This window comes from Pseudophryne corroboree, chromosome 1 (genome assembly GCF_028390025.1).
Source record: "Pseudophryne corroboree isolate aPseCor3 chromosome 1, aPseCor3.hap2, whole genome shotgun sequence".
In the NCBI taxonomy this organism is placed as follows: Eukaryota; Metazoa; Chordata; class Amphibia; order Anura; family Myobatrachidae; genus Pseudophryne; species Pseudophryne corroboree.
In genome coordinates, this window is record NC_086444.1 from 596,592,233 (window position 1) to 596,598,181 (window position 5,949).

The window sequence follows — 5,949 nt, forward strand, 5'->3', positions numbered from 1 at the left end:
GAGGGTGATCCCTAACTTTTGATACTACAGGATTCTATTGGCCTTAAGCAATATACTTTATTATAAGTGCTTATTCTTGTGATCACTTACTTTCTGATTTTTTATATCAGCCTCACACAATATTTTTATCAGATGCAGCAATCCCCATTTTCAATCGCGCACGGGTTATTTATCTTTGTCAAATATTGAATGCATACAAAGACTGCATAGTCAGCTTGTCTCTGGTTTTTGTAACTCACTTTGATTTTTTCTTCGTCATTGTATATTTCCTAAATATTGAATGGTTATTTAACTCCATCTATATACTTTTTTCTTCATTTTCCTAACTGACTATTGTCTAGTGGACTCTCATCTCCGATCCAGGGTACACGGCGCCACGGTGTGACAGTCATTTTACTCTGCCTAACGTGGAAAGCAGATCCACCTATTACCTGTTCTATTTTTCTATCATCTTATACTTTCATATATAGGTGCACTCTCATTGGTAGATATCCCTCCTACTATCATACCACGCTTCTTGTGCCCGATCTCGTCCGATCTTGGAAGCTAAACAGCGTTGGGCTGGGTTAGTACCACGAGAGGAGACTCCCTGGGAATACCCGGTGTTGTAGGATAGGAACTATTCCCCTTCCTCTGAAGGGTGGACACCAACAGCAGTATCACCACTATCTATACTTTCTTCAGCCTCTCTTTATTTTTCTTTCTTTATTTTTATTTTTCTTTCTTTCTTTTTATATCCTCCTTCATGAGGATCTATTTCTCATGAGCACAGCCAGACATCCAGTCTGAATTTATGCCATATGATTTCATGGGTAACTAACAAAGTGCATAGTATTGACCCAATGTAATCAGTCTTTCTATGATAAAACATGTACACCGACCTCCTCCGTGGGTCCCATTAATACAGATTATCTGTACTGGTCAGGAGAAACGGGTGTCAGACTATACAGTGTCTGCAACCTTTCTAAATCTTCTCTTCATGATTTACAGACCAGAACATTTTAACATAATTTTGTAAAAATCTCTTTGCACTTTCTGTGCATTTTTCCTTAGGCTCGTAGAAGGATAATTATTCTTAATTAATTAATTAATAAACTTATGTTTTAACATAATCTTTTTCTATTTAAGAATTTTCTTTTTCCTTTTCTAAGAGTGCGCCCACACAAGAGCTTTCTTTTTCTCCCACTGCTAGTACTTGTACTCCCTGGCTCTGGGCGCACCACCAAATAAGGACTATTACTTAAGGATGGTATCCCCCCTTTTCCTAATAATTGTCCGCCTTTGGTTTCAATAATATCTATAATTGACTATATCCCAGTGCCCAGTCGCTCCCCTTTTTTGTACATTGGGATCAGTAGTGCACCGGGAGTTAACGCTGTTTAACTAGAAGCACTGTGTACTCCAGGCTGCTGGCTGAAACCAGTGGTTACCAAAAGATAGAACTGGTTAGGTGGAGCACAGTGAGCTGTGGGCTGCAGGAGACTGAAGACTGGAACTGCTGGGACCTGTAGTTCCACAGGTCCAATTCACAGGGAATACTCTGAAAACAGAGGCCTGAAGCCAGGAGACGCCTGTTCACTGGAAGTGATGCAATGGAGAATGCGGATTCCTGACGGTTATAAAGTAGACAGAGTGCTGGATTTAAAACGAAATCACATATTTAGCAATGAGACCCTGGGTGGAAAAGGCACATATTGGGGATCACATTTTGACGTACTGTAGGTGTGCAGAGATGAGGGCAGTCTCAAACCCTGGTAATGATGGTAGGAAAACACCAGACGGAACAAGAGGACAGTCACGGGTTGATGTGAAAAAGGGACTTTTAGATGAAAAAGCAGGCCGTGATCAAAAAAAAGGGCTCAGATGTGATACTGTGTGGTCATTGTATAAAGAAAAGGCACAAAATGTACATCAATCAACTGGAGCCAACAGTGTAGAATATGTCTTCAATAAACTGAGGACAATTGCAGATGCACAGCAGGCAGGGTTTGTGAGTCTGAAAGAAAACTGCAAAGCAGCTGTGAGGCTCCCCTAATGCATGCTGCCTGTGACAGTAGCAGCAGTTAATGGCATTCCAAGATGGCCGCCGCCAGCATTACATATAGGGAATCTCTCCTTGTGACTGCAATCCCGGGCACTGGAGGGGGATCTCCGACCATCAGCAGGTATCTGGGGGTCTGGTGCGGGTCCCCACCAAGCACAGAGTGTGAGGGACGTCCGCAGGCGGCAGCAAGCCGGGTCCCGCCGCGGCCGAGATCTGGTCCCGGAGCTCGTCACTGGGATGCCTCCCAAATCAAGGCCCCGGCTTCCGGACGGGGAGTAGGCTGCAGTCCCGGGACGGCGTAGAGGGTCCCACAGCAGCGCGGCACTCTGCCCCAAGTAGCCCACTGCCGCCAGCAGCTCCCTGGGTAGCAACAGGGGTCAGTGGGGGCTATATAAACAGCTCTTTGGGCACAATTAACAGGAGCCCCAGTGCTGCAGGTCTTTACTGCACAGCGTCCAAGCCACGCCCCCCAATCCATCTATTTTTAAGGTTCTTCTGTCCTTACTTAGTGCTGGCATCTGTCACTTGGGACCGAGACACTTAAAACATCTGTCAGCATCAGCGCTGACACTCCTGCAACAATCAGTCGACCAGTTAATCCCTAGTATTGCAGTGGGGGAAAAAAAAAAAGTTTGAAGGTGGTTTCCATGTCGACATCCGTGGATCTCCTAGGTGATATTACTTTGGAGCACCGAATGCCTCCATGGAAATGATCTGCACTTAATGACAATGTATCCTAAACATAATGTCTCCTTATAGTAGAAACAATGAAATTTGTTCCATCTATAGGGCACCTCCCATGAGGCATGAAGTGCTGTTAAGGAGAACCTTTAGTCAATAGAGCTTAACCTTGGACAGTGTACTCTCCAGAATTGTATTTATTTTTATTTCTTGTAAAGTCCTGTTTTATTAAGATTTTCAAATAAACGCATGCAATACAAATATTTTACGGTTATCAAAGCATGCTTGAAATCATTTCAAGAATTGTTTCAAAACAGTTTACCATATGGATCAAGCAAACGTTAGATCTGGCCCGGTCGCTTTCGATGAGGTGCTGTAGTGCTAGATTGCATGAAATCTATCGTTAGCACATCATGAAGCACCTGAACTCACAATATCATGAGTCCAGGAGCTAGCAGGGAGTTGAAGGAGTATCGCATGTGAAACCTCTTTCTTGTGTATGGGCACCATTTTACATTGGAGTAACTTAACTATAAGATAAAAATAAAAGTATAGAGAAATAGGAACAGAAGACGGTGAAGGAAGGATCACCTGGCAAAAGGGAAACATAATAACAACCATCTAAGGATTACTAATTACACGGTTGGAGAAGATGAAGACATGTAGCTTTTAAAATCCTCAGGATTTATAGTCCAGCCACGTGAGCCAGGTATTGGTAAAATCAAGAGGTTTGTCTGCTAAGGAGCCTAGAATGTCTTCCATCGACCTAAAGTAGTCTATTTTACGAAACCAATCGTTAAGGCTAGGAGGTTTATTAGAATTACAAAATATTGGAATTATGGGGTGTGCTACATTACTAAGATGGTGAAGTAAAGATTTCTTATATTCGGTCACTGGGATGTGAGAGTGGTTGTAAAGCCAAAATACAGGACTTGTAGGAACAGGGGTGCCTAAAATTTGTTGGGAAATACAAATAATCTCAGACCAGAATGTGGATAATCGGGGACAGTCCCACCAGACATGTTGCAGAGAACTTGTGGCAGAAAGACATCTTCAGTATGCGTTGGATGGAGATGCACATCTTCTCAAATAAAGTAAGGTCTCTTGGCTAAAACCACTCTAGTCTGTCTGAGGTTAAAAAATGGTGTAGTTGGAGGAATTTCCAGAGGTCTCAGATCTCCAATAATTATTTAATGCCCAAAGCAGTTACTGGCTGTCCGACTCTAAAAAAAGACTCTCAGTGACCCAATTTGGGAAGTGGGAGGGAGTGATGCCTGGCGGAAAATCTGGATTGGCTAAAATACAAGTGAGAGGGCCAAAGCTTGAACATATAGTTGGGATGTCGGACAGACTTCCACATAGATAACGTGGGAGATATTGTTGGGTGAGCTGGAGATAATTTAGGAAGAGTAGGTAGCCATGACATTATTTTGGACAGCCTGCAAGGGCAACCTATTGTTTAGTGTCTATTTCTGGTCCATTCAAGGACTCTATTTAGGTGTATGGCATTGATATCTGGAGGTTGAAGACCACCCATATGCCTTGGGCGTGATACTAGGTCATGTCTAATTTTAGGTCTTCTGGGACCAAATAAATTAATGAATCAATAAATTGAGAGACTGAAACCAGTACTTGGGTACTAGTACCGGTAGAGCCTGGAGGAGGTAAAGTAATTTGGGGAGTGGGTTAATTTTTACCACATTAATTTCCCCAAGCCAAGAAAGCTGCTTTAGATGCCAGTTAGTATAAACTGACCAAATAGAGGAAAGAAGGGGGGAGAAATTGCATTGAGGATGTGACAAATTTCTATTCCGTTTAATCCCTAAATATGTAATATGGGAAGGGTGCCAGGAGAAAGAAAGGCAGCTTGCAGTTTCACCACTGTAGAAGTAGGGGGAAGAAATATTCAGGGCCCAAGATTTCGAATAGTTAATCTTAAAATTGGACCGTTTCGCAAACTTTCCAAATTCTAACATTAGATTTGGCAGTGATGTCACTGGTTGAGAGATGGTGGCTAGTAAATTATCGGCAAATAATGCAAGTTTATGGTCTGCACCTCCAACTTGTATACCACAGATATGTGGATTAGCTCTTGGAATGCGCTAAGGCAGGCCTGGCCAACCTGTGGCTCTCCAGCTGTTGTAGAACTACAAGTCCCATCATGCTTTGCCACAGTTTTGCTATTAAGGAATGCTAAAAATGTGGCAGGGCATGCTGGGATGTGTAGTTTCACAACATCTGGAGAGCCACAGGTTGGCCAGTCCTGCGGTAAGGCTTTTATACAAAGTACAAAAATTAGTGGTGACAATGGGCATCCCTGTCGTGAACCATTACGAATAGAGAAGGCCTCCGACAGGGTGCCATTAATTCTCACTTTCGGACCCTGTACCATATGCACAAGCACATACCGCATAAATGTCCAGCTTACCCTTTAAAACGTTTTTTTTAGTGTTGGTAGACAAAAAAATAGAGGTTACATTTGTCTATGATGCATAATGTATCAAATTGAGGACCTTAGCTTTCTGGCCTCGAACTAAACCTATATGATCATTGTGGATCAATTGTGGAAGCAAGGAATGTATCCTGTTGGCTATAATTTTGGCATATAACTTAAGGTCCGCTTGGAGGAACCCTATCACAGGTGCTAAGCAGCAGACCGTTGTGTATCGTCCCCTGCTCCCACTTAGCATCTCACTTATTGGGGGTAATTCTGAGTTGATCGCAGCAGGAACTTTGTTAGCAGTTGGGCAAAACCATGTGCACTGCAGGGGAGGGAGATATAACATGTGCAGCGAGAGATAGATTTGGGTGTTTTGAGTTCAATCTGCAATCTAAATTGCAGTGTAAAAGTAAAGCAGCCAGTATTTACCCTGCACAGAAACATAATAACCCACCCAAATCTAACTCTCTCTGCAAATGTTATATCTGCCCCCCCCCCCCTGCAGTGCACATGGTTTTGCCCAACTGCTAAAAATGTTCCTGCTGCGATCAACTTGGAATTACCCTCATTGTTTGGTGGACTCTGTGTAGGAGAGGGGTAGGTTGCAAAACTTGCATCTAGTGCAAGGTGGGCTGGGGCTGAGGCGAACAAGATTGCTGGGATCCGCTTTCTAGTAAGAGGCGGCTCCAAAAAGTGAGCATTGCTTTTGCTCACTGCACCCTCTGCTAGCCCTAGCATACTTAAATCGGTATGACCCTGGGTTTCAGTTGGTGCAACAAAAGTG

At 43.3% G+C, this 5,949-nt stretch overlaps 1 pseudogene; it reads left to right on the plus strand.

Annotated features, from left to right (window-relative positions):
- The first annotated feature begins 495 nt into the window (after window positions 1-495).
- LOC134958917 (5S ribosomal RNA) lies at window positions 496-614 on the plus strand (annotated as a pseudogene).
- Window positions 615-5,949: the final 5,335 nt, after the last annotated feature.